Source organism: Nycticebus coucang, chromosome 19, assembly GCF_027406575.1.
Source record: "Nycticebus coucang isolate mNycCou1 chromosome 19, mNycCou1.pri, whole genome shotgun sequence".
Classification (NCBI taxonomy): domain Eukaryota; kingdom Metazoa; phylum Chordata; class Mammalia; order Primates; family Lorisidae; genus Nycticebus; species Nycticebus coucang.
Window position 1 is genome coordinate 44,437,303 of NC_069798.1, and position 22,566 is coordinate 44,459,868.

Genomic DNA, 22,566 nt, shown 5'->3' on the forward strand with positions numbered 1-22,566 from the left:
ACCCCCGTAAAGACCCTGACTCCAAGTACATGGACTGGGGATTAGGTCTTCAACATGTGGATTTTGAAAGGACATAATTTAGTTCGTAACAGTCTATATTTAATAAGCCCCCTTTCTATGCCTTAAGGAATGTCATTCATACCAGTGATGGAACACAGGATAATCTTTAGTTGAATACTTATGAGTGTATAAAAAATATCAAATCATGCAGTCGTCTAAATGTGCATTGAAGAAAAAAATACAACTAGTACGTGGAACTTGTGATTTCATTATTGCTGAGAAGGAAGTTGAATTTAATAAAAAATCAATACAAGGTCAATAATAACATTAAAACCAATAGACAACACAGAGAACTCCAAGGTAGTGAATTTTCGGTAATGTGGCATAAGCTAGTTTGGGTTGGGTTTATGTCACTTGGTACTGGTAGAGTTTTGAATAATATATGTCCAGTTTCAGCCCCAGGCTACCTCTTTTCAAGTAACAAACGTGGGTTCCCATAAAACCTTTATAGACATGATTGGTAATTTGAATTCACAAAAGGTGATCAGCACTAGACACTTTAGTAAACAGGTTTCATATTGTATCCAGTTTGTTTCAAAAGTGCTTATTTTGCAAGTTTAGATCCTTAAACAGAAGTTGTTATTTAAGATTTTGAGGCTCAGAAACTTCTTCATTGGCGCCTTAAATTACTTCAGCACAATGAAGTTGACATATTTGTCAGAATGATCATTTAGCATCACATGTACTGCAATAAAAAGTGTGCTGTTTGACAACCATTCTCAGTCCTGGGAAACCTGATAAAGGTTTGCTACTTTTGTAATATAATCTCTGAGAGGAGAAATTGTGATAACCATTTGTAACACCAGACTCAACAGTTTTAGACCAGAATATCCTCTTCCATTCTGTGAGTGATGGTGACTATGTTTTTTAAATAAAAAATCCTGATGCATATTCAAATATTTGGATTTAAAACATCTCCCAACTGTCATCTTTTATCTAAATGACAATGTGTTATCTAAATTATTGATATGCTCATACAAATTCAAAAATCTTCTTTTAATAAAAACTTTGGTTCTATCTTCAGACCCTCTTTCTCTTTCAGCATCCCCTCAAATATCTTAGCTCCTTTATTAATATATAACAATGTTAAATTTGGGGCATACAGTCTCCTCCTCCCCAAGTCCCAATTAAAAAAACGATGTTTTCTTTTTCTTTTTTTTTTTTAGATTATAATTCTGATTTTAATAAATTCAATTTTGTTAATATACTAATAATACTGTGTCATGAATATTCACACCCATAAAATTACCAAAGAAACATAGAATGAAAGAGAATTGCCGAAATTTAGGGTTAGAAAACACGTAATGCTTTCTGCCTTGGTAGACTTGAGGCAGAAATCTCACTTTAGCCTGAAATCTTTTTCTTTTTTTTTTTATTGTTCGGGATTCATTGAGGGTACAATAAGCCAGGTTACACTGATTGCAATTGTTAGGTAAAGTCCCTCTTGCAATCATGTCTTGCCCCCATAAAGTGTGACACACACCAAGGCCCCACCCCCCTCCCTCCGTCCCTCTTTCTGCTTCCCCCCCATAACCTTAATTGTCATTAATTGTCCTCATATCAAAATTGAGTACATAGGATTCATGCTTCTCCATTCTTGTGATGCTTTACTAAGAATAATGTCTTCCACTTCCATCCAGGTTAATACGAAGGATGTAAAGTCTCCATTTTTTTTAATGGCTGAATAGTATTCCATGGTATACATATACCACAGCTTGTTAATCCATTCCTGGGTTGGTGGGCATTTAGGCTGTTTCCACATTTTGGCGATTGTAAATTGAGCTGCAATAAACAGTCTAGTACAAGTGTCCTTATGATAAAAGGATTTTTTTCCTTCTGGGTAGATGCCCAGTAATGGGATTGCAGGATCAAATGGGAGGTCTAGCTTGAGTGCTTTGAGGTTTTTCCATGCTTCCTTCCAGAAAGGTTGTATTAGTTTGCAGTCCCACCAGCAGTGTAAAAGTGTTCCCTTCTCTCCACATCCACGCCAGCATCTGCAGTTTTGAGATTTTGTGATGTGGGCCATTCTCACTGGGGTTAGATGATATTTCAGGGTTGTTTTGATTTGCATTTCTCTAATATATAGAGATGATGAACATTTTTTCATGTGTTTGTTAGCCATTCGTCTGTCATCTTTAGAGAAAGTTCTATTCATGTCTCTTGCCCACTGATATAAGGGATTGTTGGCTTTTTTCATGTGGATTAATTTGAGTTCTCTATAGATCCTAGTTATCAAGCTTTTGTCTGACTGAAAATATGCAAATATCCTTTCCCATTGTGTAGGTTGTCTCTTTGCTTTGGTTATTGTCTCCTTAGCTGTACAGAAGCTTTTCAGTTTAATGAAGTCCCATTTGTTTATTTTTGTTGTTGTTGTTGCAATTGCCGTGGCAGTCTTCTTCATGAAGTCTTTCCCCAGGCCAATATCTTCCAGTGTTTTTCCTATGCTTTCTTGGAGGATTTTTATTGTTTCATGCCTTAAGTTTAAGTCCTTTATCCATCTTGAATCAATTTTTGTGAGTGGGGAAAGGGGTGGGTCCAGTTTCAGTCTTTTACATGTAGACATCCAGTTCTCCCAACACCATTTATTGAATAGGGAGTCTTTCCCCCAAGGTATGTTCTTGTTTGGTTTATCGAAGATTAGGTGGTTGTAAGATGTTAGTTTCATTTCTTGGTTTTCTATTCTATTCCAAGTGTCTATGTCTCTATTTTTGTGCCAGTACCATGCTGTCTTGAGCACTATTGCTTTGTAGTACAAACTAAAATCTGGTATGCTGATGACCCCAGCTTTATTTTTATTACTAAGAACTGCCTTAGCTATACGGGGTTTTTTCCGGTTCCATACAAAACACAGAATCATTTTTTCCAAATCTTGAATGTACGATGTTGGTATTTTGATAGGAATGGCATTGAATAGGCAGATTGCTTTGGGAAGTATAGACATTTTAACAATGTTGATTCTTCCCATCCATGAGCATGGTATGTTCTTCCATTTGTTAATATCCTCTGCTATTTCCTTTCTGAGGATTTCACAGTTTTCTTTATAGAGGTCCTTCACCTCCTTCGTTAGGTATATTCCTAGGTATTTCATTTTCTTTGAAACTATGGTGAAGGGAGTTGTGTCCTTAATTAGCTTCTCATCTTGACTGTTATTGGTGTATACAAAGGCTACTGACTTGTGGACATTGATTTTATATCCTGAAACATTACTGTATTTTTTGATGACTTCTAGGAGTCTTGTTTTTGAGTCTTTGGGGTTCTCTAAGTATAAGATCATGTCGTCAGCAAAGAGGGAGAGTTTGGATTCTGCTCCCATTTGGATTCCCTTTATTTCCTTGTCTTGCCTAATTGTATTGGCTAGAACTTCCAGCACTACGTTGAATAGTAAAGGTGACAGAGGACAACCTTGTCTGGTTCCAGTTCTAAGAGGAAAAGCTTTCAGTTTTACTCCATTCAGTAAAATATTAGCTGTGGGTTTGTCATAGATAGCTTCAATCAGTTTTAGAAATGTGCCACCTATGCCTATACTCTTCAGTGTTCTAATTAGAAAAGGATGCTGGATTTTATCAAATGCTTTTTCTGCATCTATTGAGAGGATCATGTGATCTTTATTTTTGCCTCTGTTAATATGGTGGATAACGTTTATGGACTTGCATATGTTAAACCAGCCTTGCATCCCTGGGATGAAGCCTACTTGATCATGATGAATGACTTTTTTGATCATAAGCTGTAATCTATTGGCTAGGATTTTGTTGAGAATTTTTGCATCTATATTCATGAGTGAGATTGGTCTGAAATTCTCCTTTTTGTTTGGGTCTTTTCCTGGTTTTGGTATCAGGGTGATGTTTGCTTCATAGAATGTGTTGGGGAAGATTCCTTCTTCCTCAAGTTTTTGGAATAATTTCTGCAGTAAAGGAATAAGCTCTTCCTTGAAGGTTTGATAGAATTCTGGAGTGAAGCCATCTGGACCAGGGCATTTTTTGGTTGGAAGATTTTTTATTGTTTCTTTGATCTCAGTGTTTGAAATTGGTCTGTTCAGGAGCTCTATTTCTTCCTGGCTGAGTCTAGGGAGAGGGTGTGATTCCAAATATTGATCCATTTCCTTCACATTGTCAAATTTCTGGGCATAGAGTTTCTGGTAGTATTCAGAGATGATCTCTTGTATCTCTGTGGGATCAGTTGTTATTTCCCCTTTATCATTTCTGATTGAGGTTACTACAGATTTTACTTTTCTATTCCTCGTTAGTCTGGCCAACGGTTTATCTATTTTATTTATTTTTTCAAAAAACCAACTCCTTGTTTCATTAATTTTCTGAACGATTCTTTTGTTTTCAATCTCATTGATCTCTGATTTGATTTTGGACATTTCTTTTCTTCTACTGAGTTTAGGCTTAGATTGTTCTTCTTTTTCCAATTCCATAAGATGGCTTGTGAGATTGTTGATGTGCTCTCTTTCTGTTTTTTGAATGTAGGCATCTAAAGCGATGAATTTTCCTCTCAAAACTGCTTTTGCAGTATCCCACAGGTTTTGGTAGCTTGTGTCTTCATTGTTGTTATGCTCAAGGAAGTTAATGATTTCCTGTTTTATTTCTTCCTGCACCCATCTGTTATTCAACAGAAGATTGTTTAATTTCTAGCATTTTTGTTAGAGTTGAGTTCCACCTTTAGTGCCTCATGGTCTGAGAAGATACAAGGTAAAATTTCAATGCTTTTGATTCTGTTGATACTTGTTTTGTGTCCCAGGTTATGATCCATTTTGGAGACTGTTCCATGGGGTGATGAGAAGAATGTCTATCCTTTATCTTTGAGATGGAGTGTTCTATATGCGTCTATCAAGCACAGTTGTTCTAGGGTCTCATTTAAATCTCTTATATCTTTGTTTAATTTCTGTTTAGAAGATCTGTCCAGCTCTGTAAGAGGAGTGTTAAAGTCCCCTGTTATGATGGTATTATCAGATATCATATTGCTCAGAGTGAGTAAGGTCTGTTTCAAGAATCTGGGAGCATTTAAATTGGGTGCATAAATATTTAGAATTGAAATGTCTTCTTGTTGTAGTTTTCCCTTGACCAATATAAAGTGACCATCTTTGTCTTTTTTGACTTTAGTTGCTTTAAATCCACATGTATCTGAAAATAAGATTGCAACTCCTCTTTTCTTCTGAATTCCATTTGCCTGAAAAATTGTCTTCCAACCCTTGACTCGGAGCTTGAATTTGTCTTTTGAAGCCAGGTGTGTTTCTTGCAGACAGCAAATGGATGGCTTGTGTTTTTTCATCCAGTCAACCAATCTATGTCTCTTCAGTGGGGAATTCAAGCCATTAACATTTATTGAGATAATTGATAAGTGTGGTAGTATTCTATTCATCTTATTTGGTGAGAGTCCATTGCTTAGTTTTATCTTTTGCATCAGTGTGGAGGTTAGGTTCTGTCCTTTAATTTCTGAGTTCTTACTTTGCTGCTGATCCATTGTGGTGGTCAGTGTGCAGAACAGGTTGAAGTATTTCCTGTAGAGCTGGTCTTGTTGTGGCAAATTTCCTCAATGTTTGTATATCCGTAAATGATTTGATTTCTCCGTCAATTTTGAAGCTTAGCAGGGTACAGAATTCTGGGCTGGAAATTGTTCTGTTTAAGTAGATTAAAGGTAGATGACCATTGTCTTCTTGCTTGCAAAATTTCATTAGAGAAGTCTGCAGTCACTCTGATGGATTTGCCCGTGTAGGTCAACTGGCGCTTACTCCTGGCAGCCTGCAGAATCTTTTCTTTTGTCTTGACTTTGGACAGGTGCATCACAATGTGTCTTGGAGAAGCTCGGTTAGAGTTGAGGCGACCTGGGGTCAGATAGCCCTCTGAAAGCAGTGTGTCAGAATATTTGGTGATATTTGGGAAATTTTCTTTTATAATATTCTCTAGTATGGCTTCCATTCCTCTGGGGCATTCTTCTTCCCCTTCTGGAATTCCTATAACTCGTATGTTGGAACGCTTCATAAAGTCCCATAATTCTGACAGTGAACGTTCTGCTTTCTCTCTCTCTTCTTTTCTGCCTCTTTTACTATCTGAGTTATCTCAAGAACTTTGTCTTCTACCTCTGAAATTCTTTCTTCTGCATGGTCTAACCTGTTGCTGATACTTTCCATCGCATCTTTAAGTTCCCTAATTGAGTGTTTCAGTTCCTTCAGCTCTGCTATATCCTTTTTATATTCTTCATATCATTCATCTCTTATTTGATTCTGTTTTTGGATTTCCTTTTGGTTATTTTTCACTTTATTAGCAGTTTCCTTCATTGTTTCCATCATTTCTTTCATTGTTTTCAACATGCGTATTCTAAATTCCCTTTCTGTCATTCCTAACATTTCTGTATAGGTGGAATCCTCTGCAGTAGCTACCTCATGGTCCCTTGGCGGGGTTGTTGTGGACTGGTTCTTCATGTTGCCTGGAGTTTTCTGCTGATTCTTCCTCATGAGTGATTTCTTTTATCTGTTTCCTTGCCCTAATTTTCCTTTCACTTACTCTTGCTCTTTAAGTTCTCGTGCCTGTGGACTAAGGGTTACAGGACCAGAAGGGTGAGAGGGTTGAGGAGCAAAAAAGGGATGAAAGAAAGGAGGACCGAGTGATAAGAAGAAAAAGAAAAGTAGAGAATGGAGAGGGGGTGGGTAAAAGGAATGTTGACAAAAAGAAGCAAGGCTCAGAAAGAGGGAGACAGAGCAATATAGGTGTACAGTAGGGTAGTTTGACACAACTTAAAAAAAACCCCACCTTCTGGGTGTGCCCAGTTGGGTGGTTCCCTCGAGGTCAGCAGCTCTTTGCTAACCTGATCAGACACAGTACCCCACCTCCACCAAGTAGAGAGGAAAGACAAAAATGCTATAAATCAAACCAAAACAAGCAAACAGAAAACTTTACGGGAATACAATTGGGTGAAAAACCAAATGATAGCGGTAGAAACACTAGCAAAAATGAAGTTGTAGTTATTAAAAAAGGCAGCAATGGGAAATTATAATTAAACTAGAAAAATTGAGAAAGAAAAAGGATCTGTATGGAAAAGGTTGAACTTAAAAAACAAAACAACATCAACAACATCAAAATAAACAAAAAAACCCAACCAAACCAAAAAAAAAAACCACAACCAAAAACAAAGCAGTGTGTATATGTTATTGAATATTGTCTGGGCAACATGTGGTCTTCTGGGGTATGAGATGTTAATCACAGTTCTGATACGACTGGAGGCTGCTGATTTCTCAAACCCCAGCAGGTAGACACCCTAAATCTCTTCAGCCCACTTAAAAGGCACTTTGAACTTGCTCACTTGCTGAGCAGAAGCTTTCCCAGGAAAGTGCTTGTCACTGGAATCACTGCTGAAGTGGCTATCCACTTACCCAGTGTGCCAAAACTGGTCTCACTCTGCCCCTGAGAGTTAGGGCTGCAAGGCAGCTCAGACCCTGCCCATAGGCTACTCGGTGGCTGGATTACCAGCTCCCACCCAATTCTAGCTCTGTGACCCTGAGGGCGGAGCTTGCCGGGGCAGATCGCTCACAATGGCTCCCTGTGACCCACAGCCAAACACTATTAGCTCCGTCTGGCTCAGCGGCTCAGACTGGGGCCCTAGACAACGGCCAAAGTTCTCCGCACTCCCGCTCAGGCTCTCCCCAAGGCAATTCAACTGAGTGCCAAGTCCAAAGACACCAAAACAGTTCACAGGTAAGGCCTTTCTGGTTTGCAGTCTCGCTGCTACTGAACTTACAGTTGCGGGCGAGTTTAGATGGATTGAACACACGCGACCACTTGCCTGTTTTCCACTGTTTTAGTCCTCCTCTTGGGGTTAGAAGTCTCTCGCTGACTCCCTGTTTCCTCACAGGGGTGATGATAGGCAGATCCCACCAGCCAGAGATGCCTGGAGTCCTATCTCCCCAGACTCACGGTGCCCAGATGCAAGCTGTTACTCGGCCGCCATCTTGCTCCGCCTCCGCCAAAAAGGATGTTTTCTAACGTTACCTTTGGAGGCAAATAGCTTAGTGGCCTGAGCAAATGATTGGCATTGAAACTACTAATTATAGGTATTCAAGTTAGTGTTGACTGTATAACAAACCCCAAACTTAGTGGCTTTAACTAATAATAATCCTAATTCTGGGGCGGCGCCTGTGGCTCAGTGGGTAGGGCACCAACCCCATATACCCAGGGTGTCGGGTTCAAACCAGGCCATGGCCAAACTGCAACAAAAAAATAGCTGAGCATCATGGCGGACACCTGTAGTCCCAGCTACTTGGGAGGCTGAGGGAAGAGAATTGCCTAAGCCCAAGAGCTGGAGGTTTCTGTGAACTGTGAAACCACGGCATTCTACTGAGGGCGAAAATGTGAGACTTTTGTCTCTAAATAATAATAATAATAGTCCTAATTCTGCTCATGAGCCTGTAATTTGGAAAAAGCTCAAGAAGTGGGTACCATGTGTATCTATTCTCCATGGCATTAGCTATGATAACACAATGAGAGATGGAAGATCCACTTCTAAAATGGAGTGTTTCCCATGGCTGGCAAGTTATTGTAGTTGTTGGTTCATCTCCGTGTGGGTTTTTCCACAGGGCTGCTTGGGCTTCCTCAAAGCGTTGTGTTTGGGTTCTAAAAGTGATTGTCCCAGGAAATGGAGGGAGAGGCTGCCAATTACTTTTTTTGTTTGTTTGTTTGAGATGGAATCTGACTCTGCTGGCCAAGCTACAAAGCCATGGCCTTAGCTTTGCTCATAGCAACCTCAAACTCCTGGGCTCAAGTGATCCTCCTGCCTTAGCCTCCCAAGTAGCTGGGACTATAGGCACCTGCCACAATGCCTGGCTAATTCTTTCGTTTTTGATAGAAATAGGGTCTTTCTCCTGCTCAGGCTGGTCAGCTGCTGAATTCTTAAATCTTGGCCCCCAAACTGGCTGAGATTTAATTCTATGTACTATTGGTCAAACAATCAGAGTCCAGATTCAAGAGGGCAGGATGTAGACCCTACTTCTTGATGAAAGGAGTGTCGTATGGAGGTTATGTTTTAACCACAACAACTGACCTCACAAAAAGGGAGTATTCTTCTTTCTCACAGACCTTCACTTGAGGTTTAGATTCATCTTCTCCTTGCAGTCTTTTGTGGAAGGGTGAAAAGAAAGAGATATTCATAAAAACTTGTTTGTATCATTTGAACTCAATTATAGTTTTGTATGAAGCCTCCTTTAGATCCTAAGTCTTTAAAAAAAGTGGCTCTCCTGGGTAATTAGTCACTCTCAGAATTTTCTAAAATGTGGAAGTGCAGGCCCTTGGCCTTGGAATATGGGAGTCTTTCCTGGCAAGACCATACACAGTTAATAGAGAAGCTTTATTACGGCAAGACCCTGTTCTAGCTGCTGGGGGGTTAGATGAATCAGGATGCATCTCACCTGTGGGCCCCACTTTCACAGAGCCCAGAGTATTGCTGATAGGAAGCAATGGCCTCAGCCTCACTTCTTCTTGGGGTACCCTTGTCAACTGGTAGAATACAGTGGGAGCACATCTATGCTTTGAACGAGCCATTCGCTGCTTCTCTTTGCCTTCCTGGGTACTTGATTTTAGAAAGTGCCTTGGCCTAGGCAGGCAAAGACCTGGTTGTCAAATAACTTCCCCACTCTGTTTTCCTCTTCTATAAAATAGGGAATTTGGTCGATCCAGAGGTTGGCAAATTACAACCTGCAGACCAAATCCAGCCCAATGCCTGTTTTTTTTTTTTTTTTTGTAGAGATGGAGTTTCACTTTATGGCCCTCGGTAGAGTGCCGTGGCCTCACACAGCTCACAGCAACCTCCAATTCCTGGGCTTAAGCGATTCTCTTGCCTCAGCCCCCCGAGTAGCTGGGACTACAGGCGCCCACCATAACACCCGGCTATTTTTTGGTTGCAGTTTGGCCGGGGCCGGGTTTGAACCCACCACCCTCAGTGTATGGGGCTGGCGCCCTACCGACTGAGCCACAGGCGCCGCCCCAATGCCTGTTTTTATAAGTGAAGTTTTATTGGAACACAGACATGCCTGTTCATTTATGTGTGTCTAGGGTTGCTTTGGGCTAGGTGCAGCAGAGACCATATGGCCCACCACATCTAAAATGTTTACTGTCTGGCCCTTTGCTGAAAAAGTTTGCTGATTTCTGATCTAAAATAATGGTGTGGGTGGAGGTCCTATTGGGGTAAAGGTGGGTGGGGTACAGGTGGGTGCCATAAGTCCTGGAATAGCTCCATCGGTACAGACAGCCTCTCCCAGGTTTAAAAATGGTCCCCAAAGCTTGGCTCTCCTATGGCTCATCCTAGGAGAATATTTGACCTCATTCATCTAATATTATAATTAACCCTTGGCAAAACAGCAGGTGTTTGAAAAAAACGAGGATGTTTAATTTGGGGGATAATTTTGGAAAACAGAAACTTGGTTCATGTTGAAGTTACCTCACATTTGTGTTTGGTTGTGGAACGTGTTTTTAACAACCTAAAAAATGTTATTGATTTTATGATGCCACTATCTCATTAAAATACATTTGAAGGGAAAAACCATTTCCTATTTCTCATCACTGAATGCTGTGTTAATTTTTGCATGTGATGTCATTGTCCCCTTTCACGGCCCGCAGTTGATTTGTAGTGAGGTTACATGATTTTGTATACCTCACTAACTTAGGTCTTGATTTGTTGGAGTGCTGTGTTTTGCTGATGTCACCACCCGTGTGCCTTTCATGATGTAAAGACTTTGGAACCTATTTTCCTTAGATCCCAAGACTCATAGCTCGTTGTGCCACTGTCTTCATCAGCGACTCCTTGTTGGCAGAGAGGACCTAGCTGTGGTTTGTGCTTCCCAGCTGTCCAGGGCTTGTCTTTCCCTTTTACTTGAAACAGCTGAGAACTTGCAGGGGCTGCTGTGGCCTTAAATAACACCAGCTGCCGCTCGTTTGTGTTGTACTTTATGTGTTTTCCGCTCTCATGCCTCTTCTGTGGGTACTATTATTATTTCCGTTTTACGGAGATCTTCTGAGAGATTGAAAGGCTCGTGCAGGACCTCACAGCTGACTCCAGGACCGAAGGCCAAATTCTCTGCTCCTCCATTATATCTTCTTTCTATCACACTGCAGAACCAGCCGTAGAAACCAGGGCAGGGCCTCTGAGCTTTAGTTCCCTCGTCTGTGCAGTGGGGTCAACAATGCTACCTTTTTCAGAGGGCCATGAGGTCTGAGTGAGCTGATGCATGCTTAGGACAGTGCCTGGGACACAGTACATGTGAGCTCCCTGGAGGGGCAGTGGCAGCCTCTACCCCTACCCCTGTTACGTGGCAGACACTGTTGGCAGCAGACAGATTGTGTGGCTTGGGTGCCCCATCCTGTAATGCAGATAAAACCTATGCCCAAATAACTGTCATACAAGGTTGACAGGTGAGTGTGACTTTGTATCTGTCTCCTACTGTGAGCACCATGGTCCAGGCTCCTAGGGTTATGCCCTTTCCTTCACCAGGGCTGGTTGGCCAGGGAGGACATGAGGTGCTTATAAAGCTGAATTGATGATGGTTTATGGAGCATGGTGCCCTTCAATCAAGGATCCTGCTGTGTTCTGCTGATGGGTGCTGCCAACCCATTTTATAGATCCAGGCTGCAGTCACTGGGTATCTGGCTCCCAGCCTTGCCCCACTTACTACTTTCTCAGTAAATATGGATGAACAGATGCACACAAGGGAATCAAGACATCAATGGGGCAAAGCATGCAGTGTGTTGGGGAAGGGGAGTCACTCATTCACTCATTCATTCATTCAGCCAGTATTTACTGCAATGGACCAAGCGCCGTCTGGCTGCTGGGGCACAGCAATGGCCAAGACAGTCCCTGTCCTCATGGAGCTTATAGAGACAAGAGTACAGTGCATGCTGTGATAAGGAATAGAACAGGGATGAGAGCTGGTGGGACTGGGAGGGCAGATCTTGAGGAATGGGGAAGAGATGGGAGGGTGACCCACAGGAAGCTTTGGGGTTGACCAGTATGAGGACCTAGCTGGACGTTGATGGACAGGAATGTAGGATGCCTTTGGAGGGTCTGAAGGGGGTGATCTGAGACTGAGAGTTGGGCCATTGCCTGGGGAGGGGGACGCTCTCGCTCTGATCCTCGTGCCCTTCACTTGGGACATTCAGCTGACCTCCTGGGGGCTGAGTGCCCTTGTACCCCCACTCTGCACTGGAGCTCTCTCCCTGTGTTGGTCTTGGCAGGACTCCCTCTCTTGCTGATGGTGATTCCTGGACTTGCTCATCTTTGCGCCCTCTCAGTGAGTGACATGTGGTCACCCTTTACAAAGTTGGTGGGGAAGGGAGAGGAAGGAAAGCTGGGAATAGGTCCTGTGACTGTCTAGCACCTTGGTGGAGGCATTTAGCTGAGATTTTCATGGCTAAGTTGGCTTGTGTTTGGAGACTGGCTGCACACCAGGTCTATGTGACCCTGAATCAGTAATGAATTTGGCAGGGATGTTCTTCCCATGCTCTGGGCAGTCACCTCATTGCAGAGGTGACAGCTGGGACAGCACCTGCTGCCTCTGGGGCCAGCCTCTTCCTCTGTAAGCCTCTTCCTCAGTAAGCCTGTTTGGGGTGGGAGCTCCTGTTCTTTGTCTCATAGGAAGGAAATGATAGCTTTGGAATGGCTGCGAAACCCCCTTGGGATATAGCTCTGAGTGGATAACATGAGAAAGGACTTTTAGGAGAGGTAAAGAACTGAAGTCATGTCTAACTGGTGGGGCTTCCTGGGCATTCTTACTTAATTTGCAATATCCAAGCAAAGGTGTCCAGACTGTGGCCTGCGGGTTGCATGAGGATTATTTGAGGCCTGTTTTACTTAACAGGTGTTGGGTATCATGAAAATTATGCACAATAATACAATTTTTTGGTTTTGCTTATCACCTTTTTTCTTTTTCTTTTCTTTCTTTTTTTTTTTTGAGACAAGAGTCTCACTATGTCACCCTCGGTAGAGTGCCATGGTATCACAGCTCACAGCAACCTCAAGCTTTTGGGCTTAAGCGATTCTCTTGTCTGAGCCTCCCAAGTAGCTGGGACTATAGGTCCCTGCCACATGCCCGGCTATTTTTTTGGTTATAGTTGTTGTTATTTGGCAGGCCCGGGCTATATTTGAACCCACCAGCTCTGGTGTATGTGGCTGATGCCCTAGCCACTGAGCTACAGGTGCTGAGCCTGCTCATTAGTTTTCATTTGTGTTTGTGTGTTTAATGTGTGGCCCAAGACAACTCTTCTTCTTCCAATGTGCAGCAACAACAACAACAAAGGTTGGACATCCCTGCAGGGCCTCCTATCTCAGCCTGGCTAAGAGACTGCAGATTTGGATTTTCATTCACTCATTACATTTTAGAAAAAATTCTATGATGCTAATAGTCAAAAGAGGTAATAGTCTCATTTATTCAACAAATTTATTCCACAGAAATTTTTGAGCAGGAACTACGTACCAGGGTTTTTTCTAAGAGCCGGGAATATAGCAAGTGAATAAAGTAGATGGCAATTCTTGCCCTCGTGGTCTAGTTTTACAAAAGGAGGAAGGAGCCCTTCTTTAAAGAAAGATCTCCAGAGTCTTAAATAGTAACTCCTGAGTAGGCATTAGTTTAGGGATCATTAGTTTTGTGACAGAGAGGTAGGGTCTCTAGGGGCTCGGAATGTCCAGAGAAAAAACAAGAAACAGTGTCACTGGTGAGTGGACATCCAGTGCTCTCACACTAAGGTAGAAGTCAGGAAAGAATGAAATTTCATTTTTAAAAATTGAGTTTGTAAATAGCTATAGCTGAATGTATTTAATATATTGAGAAGGTAATTTCCCCAGGACTGTCTTCTGATAGAGTAGAAAATGTCATTGAGTATTTTCTATTTATTGTATTTTTTTGCAGTTTTTGGCCGGGGCTGGGTTTGAACCCGCCACTTCTGGCATATGGGGCCGGTGCCCTACTCCTTTGAGCCACAGGTGCCACCCTCATTGAGTATTTTCTTTGTGCCTGGTTCACCGTGCCTGTGGGTAGATCCGGTCCTTGCCCTAGAGACTAAAAGCGTGAAGTAATTAGTAAATTCAACAAGGTCAAGTCTATTGAGAGCCACCTTCTGTGGCTGGGCCTGAGAGCACAGCAGAAGGAAATCAGAGCAATCAGAGAAGGCTTTCTGGAGGAGGTGGCTCCCAGGCTAGATAGCAAAAGTGGGGAAGGTGTTCTTGGAGAGGTGGTAACATGTAACATGTGAGCATGGCTTGTGCCCATGGGTGGAGCGACTGATTTGTCACAGAGGGGTTGGCGATGCACAGCTGGAGGTTAGAGGGCAAGGGACAGTGCAGGCTGTGCAGCTGGGAGCCACTGGTTTGCAGTAGAGGAGCACCCTGGTCATGGTGGTGTTCTCAGGTGCATAGGGTGTCAGCGATGGAAGCCTGAGCTGGGAGGCCGGGCACAGCAGGGGGGGTAGAAAGAGCAGCTGAGTGCGACTCTAGCGCAGTCCCTGCCCAGCAAGTCGTGGGGCCATGGATCAACCACTCACGTTTCTGAGCCTCAGTCTACCTCATCTGTAAAATGAAAGTAAGATGTCTAATTCTGGCTATTTCACAGATTTCTTGTAAGTTTTAACTTGAAGAAGATATGTGACAACACATTAGAAAAAAAAAAAAAGTGTTAATTCAAGAAAAAAACCCAGGCTGTTGGTGTCAGGATCCCCTTCTCACGTTGGCTTCCTGCTCCTAGGAGACAGTGAGCAGTGAGAGGGAAATCTTATTTCTTGTTCAAATGACATTGTCCAAGCATCAGAGAACCAAGGAGGATAGAAAGTGAACTCACGGGCATGGCTGCCTGCTGTTTGCGTTCAATCCTCACAGCAGTCCCGAGAGGTGGGGAAACTGATCGGGACTCTGAGCTGCAGAGACACAAGCCCTGTCCCGGGTCACACAGCTCATAGGTGGTGGGGCCAGGCTGGGGCGGCAGGGTCCTCCCCTTCTGTATTCCTTTGCTTGGGCCACCGTGACAGAGTACCACTGACTGGGTGGCTTACACAATAGACCTTTATTTTCTCCCAGTTCTGAAGGCTGGAAGTCCAAGATCTAGGTGTTGGCGGGATTGTTTTCTTCTGAGGCCTCTCTTCTTGGCCTGCAGATGGCCATCTTCTTGCTGCAGCCTGGCTCACATGGTCTTTCTTCTGGGTGTGTCAGTGTCCCAGCCTCCTCTTCTCATGAGGAAAGCTGTTACAGTTTGGATTAGGGCCCACTCTAATCATCTCCTTTTACCTTAACACCTCTTTAAAAGGCTCTTCCTCTGATTGCAAGAGGGACTTTACCTAACAATTGCAATCAGTGTAACCTGGCTTATTGTACCCTCAATGAATCCCCAACAATAAAAAAAAAAAGGCTCTTCCTCCAACACCATCACATTCTGAAGTCTTGGGGTTAGGACTTCAACATGTGAATTTGGGTAGTTCAAAATTCAGATTACAATGTTCATTCAGGATTTCCAGAGTCTGCACAGTTTCGAGCACAAAGGCACACTTCTGGAGGAAAAGGGGAGATTTGGACATTTCCATCAAGTTATCACTGACTTGGTTTGGGGGAGGTGGACCCTGCTGAGAAATATGACAAGGTGAGTGTAGATCAGAGAGTGATTTGGTGTGCCCAGCAAACTTGGATTAGATTTACTTAAGTAAATTTAATAACTAAAAAAAAGAAAAAATTAAAACCCTGGATTACAAAAAAGGTCAAATGACTTGCTTTATAAATGATCTCATAACAGGTTTCCTTTAAATACCCAGCCTCGCCAGTATACTTGAAACATGATTTGGTTTAATACCATGTGATTAAAGTCCTACGTGTGGAGAGCCCAGCCATTGAAAACAGGAGAGACAACCTGTAATTAAAATCGTGCTGAACCTTCCTCTTCCAACACCAGTTCAGCTCACAGCAGTTGATGATTCAATCAGCTGAGGCACTTTAACTGGGTCCCTGGTGCCTTTGCTTTAGGTCAGTGTGCATAGACATGTGCCCGTCTCGGGGTGCAGCACCGGCCCCCAGACCTCTCCCTGGGACTGTTCCATCCCTACTGCTGTCCAAGGAGTCAGAATTGGTTTTGATCTATGCTGGAAGCCATCAGACCTTGTCCTTCTGTACCTCTTTCTGGGGGCAGTGACATTGGTCCTCTCAGTTAAGGGACTGCAGACATAGACGAATGTCGACTGTTGTCCAAACCTCATGTTATCAACTGCAACCTGCAAACATTTTACTTCCCTTAGCAGAGCTGCAAATGTGGCCAAGCTGATTGATTAACTTCTGGTCCTTGTTGTAAGGGGAGCCCATTGCCCTGCGTGTAGAGGAGAAGAGACCCTTGCAATACGAGATGGGCAGAGAGGCTAAAGGGGGAGAATGCGTGTGACCAGGAAAGCACACAGGAATCTGCATGCGAGCCTGGTCCATTTGCAGGGAAGCATGTTGAGATTCTCAGAGGGTAAAAGCCACCAATTATTGGGAGGAAGAACACTTGTCATCTAGGGCCAGGGAAATCCGTGTTCAGTAAAACCAGTTATTTGTTAGTTAGCTTCTGAGCCCTGTCCTTCCATCATAATTACAGTAGAGACTCCAAGTTAAACACCTCCCTACATTGACCACCTGATTTTCATAGACTGTACATGTACATGTACATGTACAGTTTTCATGTGTACATGTACAGTCTAGTACAGTAGGCCTAGTTCCTTATATTGACTACTTCCTATGTTGACCAGTTTGTTATACTCCCTTAGGTCAGCGGTTCTCAACCTGTGGGTCACGACCCACAGGAACTGTATTAAAGGGCCACGGCATTAGGAAGATTGAGAACCACTGCTTTAGGTGGTCAACTATAGACGTTCTACTGTAATTTATAAAGAACCTACTGCCAGAGACTGTGCTGGGTCTTGTGGGTAATACAGTCTGTCCTCTGGCTAGAGAAAGCCTCCAGCATGGAGGACATAGGGAGCTAGGGAAGGAAAAACATGGGGAGTCCCCGTGGGGAGCAAGGCAGGCTTCTGAGGAAAGTATTGAGTAAATTGAGAGGTAAATCAAAGGCTGTAGGGGGTTAGTCTGGCCCATAGGTGGGGAGAGGAGTGTGTAGGCGGAAGGAACATTATATGCCAAGGCCTAGGGGTGAGCGAGCGGCCACAGTGAGAAAGCCACACACACACGGTGAAGGAGCCAGACCCGGCCCTGGGAATTTTCTTTTGGTGTGTTGAAAATGTTTTTGAACTAGACAGAGGTGGTGGTGGCCAACAATGTGAATATACCAAATGCCACCAAACTGTTCACTTTTAAATGTCTAATGTGGTTAATTTCAAGTTCTGTGAACTTCACTTTCACGGTTAAAGATGTGATCTGCAAGGAATGGAGCTATTTTCACCCTCTGTCCTCTTCCTTCTTGCCCTCCACCCTCCTGGAGATGACAATTAAAAAAAATTCCAAGAGCTGTAAAGGTAGACAGGTTTCCACTGAATGAACCTCTGTGTCCCCAGCACTTTGCTTCCTCAGTTGTCATCTTGAGGCCACATTTGATTCTTCTCTGCTGTCCACTCCCTTACCTATGGATGCTTTGAAGAAAAATGCTGGCATCATATTATTTTATACTCATAAATAATTCAATATGTGTGTTCATTGCTTAAAGATAAGAAATCAGTTTAGATAAACATAAACCAGGGTAGCACTGTTAATGATATTTTGTTTCTCATTTCAGTATTTCTTCACGCACTACAGGGAATATATTCTTATTTTCCCATTTCTTACATCAAAGGTATCATTTTGAAAATGCTATTCTGTACCTTGTTTTTTTCACCTAAGAGAATATTGCGTGAGTTCTTCTATGTCAGCACCTAGTGATCCCCCCTTATTTTTTCCAGGTATATAATACTCTATAGTTCAGCTATAGAGGCAAATCTCTGTTGGCTCCTGGCCTCAGGAAGCCTGGATTAGTGTGAGTCTCCAGAGAAACAGAGCTATAAGTGAGAGACAGAAAGAGATTTCAGGAAACTGGCTATGTGATTGTGGGAGCTGGCAAGTCTGAAGTCTATAGACGGGCGGGGTGGCATCTGGAAATTCAAGAAAAGTTGATATTGCAGTCTTGAATCTGAAACTGCAGGCAGCAGGCTAGAAACCCAGGCAGGACATCTGTGTTATTGTCTTGAGGCAGAATTCCTCCCTCTTGAAGAGACCTCAGTCTTTGCTCTTAAGGCCTTCAACCGGTTGGATGAGGCCTTCCCACATTATGGATGGTTCTCTACTTTACTTACAGTCAGTAGGTTATAAAGGTTAGTCACATCTAGAAAATACCTTCACAGCACCATGTAGACAAGTGCTTGACCATGCAACTGGGCACCATAGCCTCACTAAGTTGACATGTAAAATTAACCATCACAGAGTGCAAGAGGGTGGTGATAAAAGAGATAAAAGATGCAGCAAACAGGATCAGGGGCTCCCGCCTGGCTGTAGGAAAGTAAAGTTTAGACCTTTCATTTTATAACTGAGGAAATGGAAACTCAGAGAATAAATTAACATGTCCAGGGTTGTGCAGCTATAGGAGGTAGAAGCAGGATCTAGCCTAGCCTAGTCCAAAGCCCACATTCGAAGCCTGTGGGAGTTAGTGCAGCTTCATCGTGGGGTTGTGTGTCACCCTGGAGGAGACATTTGTGCTGGTTCTAGAAGGTGTTGACCAGGTGGATAAAGCAGGGCAGCTGGCATGTCTCAGCCCCAGGAAGTAGCTTATACAGAGGCCAGTGTGGGGAGTGAGCCATCTTCTTGGGGGTTGGTAGCATGAGTTGGGGGTAGGGTGTTGCTTGAGGACAGGAGCTCCCCTGCATCCAGATCGGGAAGGTGGCCTCAGACTATACTAAGCAGCGTTTGGGCTTCATTTTGGAGCCCAAATCACAAACTGCCAGCTGCCAGCCAGGTCACATTTACGTGAGGAGCCTGGAGGGCAGGTAGGTCGCTGTGGCTCCTAACCTCCTCCCCCACCCCCATTTGTTCATGTTGCCCGCCTGGTCCCGTGTCCTCCATGGGACTTAGGCCAGTGGTCTCCAAAACAGCTTCTCTTGCAGGGGAAAACAGATTTGTGGTTTGCCTCGTTGTGTGCTTATTTTTATATATAACGTAGGTGAACCACTGCTCTAATGTATAGTGTGCACATTTTTAAAACATACCAGACAGGAAATTTAATAAGATGAGATACAAAAAGTAAATGTTTGATATTTCTTCCTATTTTGCAGTGGTCTCTCGGGCACCTCACACTGGAGACCATATACTGGATGATGGGGGCCAGTGAAGGCAGGCAGGCTTCTGTACCAGAAGCTCTGGTTAACATGCGGTGACAGTGCAGAGCTTGGGAGGAGTGGCCAGGCCAGGTCAGAGACAAGGGCTACAGTGGCCACACAGCAAGACCATCGCTGTGGACCCGTCTCCCTGCTGGGACACGGAGGCAGCGCGCTGCCCGGTAAGGTACAGGCGCATCCTCCTCATGGCTCCTCCAGCCCTTCTGTATCAGCCACGTCCTGGGCCCCCAACAACCCCGAGGGGCTGGCCTCATTGCCCAGGGAGCACAGGGCAGCGGGGAGGGTGTCTGCACTGGCCACACACGTCACCTTCCAGGGAGTGGAGTCTGGTGTCACTGCTCACCCTCAGCACCCTGGGTCTTGCTTTTCAGCAATACTTCCCCTCCCATCTTCCTTCCTGAAACTGTCTTCTAGCACCTTCCTGCCAGGGCAGGCTTTCTGCTGTCTCCAAAGAGGGAGGGCCTCTATTCCTGCCACTCTCCAGTGCTAATAGGTGCTGGCTGCTTGGAGTTGCACCCATTTGGAGATAATTACAGTTCTTTTTTTTCCCAAGCGGCACTGGGATAAACGTGCTTAAATTATTCCCCGATTACCCTGTTTAAGCTGCTCCCTCTTTCAGAACTCTGTCTTCCTTGTCTGTTTCAGTTTTCTCCATAGCCCGTACCGCCCTGTTTCAGTTGCCTAACATTGCATGGAAAAGGAAACAAAAATTAGAGTCTTAACATGGCTTTTTATTATTTGCTCATAATTCTGCATTGGGGGCAGGGCTTGTGGAGGAGTGGGGTGGAGGTGGGGGATGGTCAGCTCATCTCTCTTCACAGGGCTCAGCCCACGGCAGCTGGGGACCCTCCATTCTTCTGTGTGCTGTGCCGTTGTGGTTGGCTTGGGCTTCCTTTCAGCATGGTGGGCTCATTGCATTTGACTTTTTTACAAGCAAACTGGCATCCCTCAGAACAAAAGCAAATGCTGCCAGGCCTTCCTTAGGCTTAGGCCTAGAACAGGCATCATGTCACTTCTGCATTTCTGAACGAAAATCCAGCCACTGAACTGGGGAGTGTGACACCTATCCCATACCCATAGGGCTGTGGTGTAAAATGTCTGGAAACTCAATAAATAGTAGCTATTTCCTTAGACCCAGCCCTGAACTGTCAGAGAGACCCAGCTCTTGGGTGGCTTGCTGTGTGACATAGCCCAAGACTCACTCCCTCTCTGAATCTTTAAAATGGAGATAATAGAAATACCACCCATCGCAGGGCTGCTTTGAGGTCCAAATGAGAATGAGATAAGAGAGTATAAGTCGTGACGGGTGTTGGCAGCTGGGTGTGGCCCTGTTTTTGGAAACTGCCTCCACAAAGCTTCCACTCACAGACACAGGAAGCCCATGTCTCTGCCAGGATTTCTGGGGTCAGGACCCAGGGATGCAGAGGAAGGTCCCGTCTCCTCCTCCAGAGGGGGCCCAGTAGGCCACCGCCAGGTCAGTGAGTAGGGCATGAGTCCAACCAGGCACCAGGGCAACCAACTTGTTGAGTGTTTACCAGAGGCTTTACATCTTCATGGTTCCCCTGTGCCCTCCTCCTGGAAGGCAAGTGACACTCCATCTCACTCACAGCTGTCCCCAGGGCGACACAGCCCAGTGACAGAGCCAGAAGTCCAGTTTTGGTCCACTAGGCCCCAAATGCTTGTACTCTTTTCCCCACAAAGCTGGCTGGGGACAGAGTCTCTTGGCAAAGTACCAGAATTTTCCTTACCGTGAACACTGTCAACTTTAATTAGATTAATTTTTACTTTTTTTTTTTTTTTCTTTTGCCTTTGGGGTTTTAAAAATGATGCAGCCAAATTACAGCAGTCCACTGTTAGTGGAGCCAGGGAGTTTTAGGGTGAGGGCCTCCAAGCCTGGCATCCACCAGCCGCATGTTTTATTTACTGGTGAGCCCTCATTAAGAGGCTCCCTCTACCCCACAGGGGGATGATGGTCTGTGGAGATCCAGCCTCATGGTCTGGGTCTACTCTCCAGGACACTCTCTGCCCTCAGACTCAGACCAGCACCGCCCTAAAGGCCCTGCCCGGAGTGGGTTTGCATGAAGGCTGCTTTGTGCACACATAGGCACTGGGTTGTGGCCTAGCCCCAAGCTCTAGTTATCTGTAGTAAATGCAGAACAGCAGCCACATTGTGTAATCTTCTCTCTCCAAGGTAAACTGTTGCAGTAGGGGCTTTTGCCTGGATGAAAGCCTTAGTAATGAGAGTGCTTGGCTGAATCCAAATCTTGCATTTCACCCTGGGTAGCCAACCACAAGCGTGTGTGGAGGGTCCAGCACGCCCGGTAGGCCTTCTGCTGTGGGACCGTGCACTGTGAAACAATCAGCCTCAGAGAGAGAGAACATGCCGCAGGACAATACGGGTCTGTGGACTGTCCCTCTCTGACCTCAGACACCCAGGTGTGCCTGCTGGCCTGGGCCAGGAGCATGCTGGGGCATGGGCCTGTGTTCTGTGTGTGATCATTCTCATCAAGTCTGCCCAGCTTAGGGTTGATCTTTGGAAGGTCAAACATGTGGCCTTTTGGGCTTTGCCCAGGGTAGCTGCTGGCCTAAGGGAAAAGCACCAAAGGCTGGTGCCTGATCTGGCCTGGCCATTTTTACTGCAAAACCAAAAACATCGAAGCATTGCAGTCAATGATTTGTGTGAGTGTGATGCGGGTGTGGCCTCTGGGACCAGGAAGGCCTTTCCTGGGATGGGCCTTCTGCTCCTCTGCGCACCTGTCCGCCCCCCACCTTGCCACAGTCCTCACCCTGGGCCTCACATGCCCCTCGGCTCTCTTTGCTAGTCCTGCCTCTCTGCAGTTCTCCGCTTCAGCCAGCATAACGCAGAAATACGCAGGCGAGGAGCCACCTCTGGACGAAGGTTCTTCTCCAGATTTGCTGTGCCAGCTGAGTTGTAACCATTTAATTGCTGACGCTGAGTCTCCAGTAAAACCAAATAAAATGAGTTCCCTGGCGCTCGGAGTACAGGATTTGGGTGTGACACAAAGAAAGCAAAGAACAAAAGGACAAGGCAGGGTTTGATCTGCGCAAATGCACCTTTCAAAAATCTTCCATTTAGACTATTTCCCCATTCTACTTTATAAGCTTGAGGTTTTGGCATTTCAGGACTTGTTTTTGTGTGGTTTTGTTTTGTTTTCTGGGTTTCTCCATTGAGAGGAGAACATTC

The 22,566-nt window shown here is 44.4% G+C and overlaps 1 protein-coding gene across 7 annotated transcripts in view; it reads left to right on the forward strand.

The window, feature by feature from the left end:
* The window catches only part of CTIF (cap binding complex dependent translation initiation factor), a 313,526-nt gene that overhangs the window by 16,234 nt on the left and 274,726 nt on the right, over nucleotides 1–22,566 (forward strand). The window contains exon 2 of one of the 7 annotated variants that reach the window (XM_053571551.1): nucleotides 19,299–19,522. The exons of the other annotated variants lie outside the window; for them this stretch is intronic. The gene's annotated coding sequence lies outside the window, so the exon portion shown is untranslated. The remainder of the gene's footprint in view (nucleotides 1–19,298; nucleotides 19,523–22,566) is intronic. 7 annotated transcript variants of the gene reach the window in all.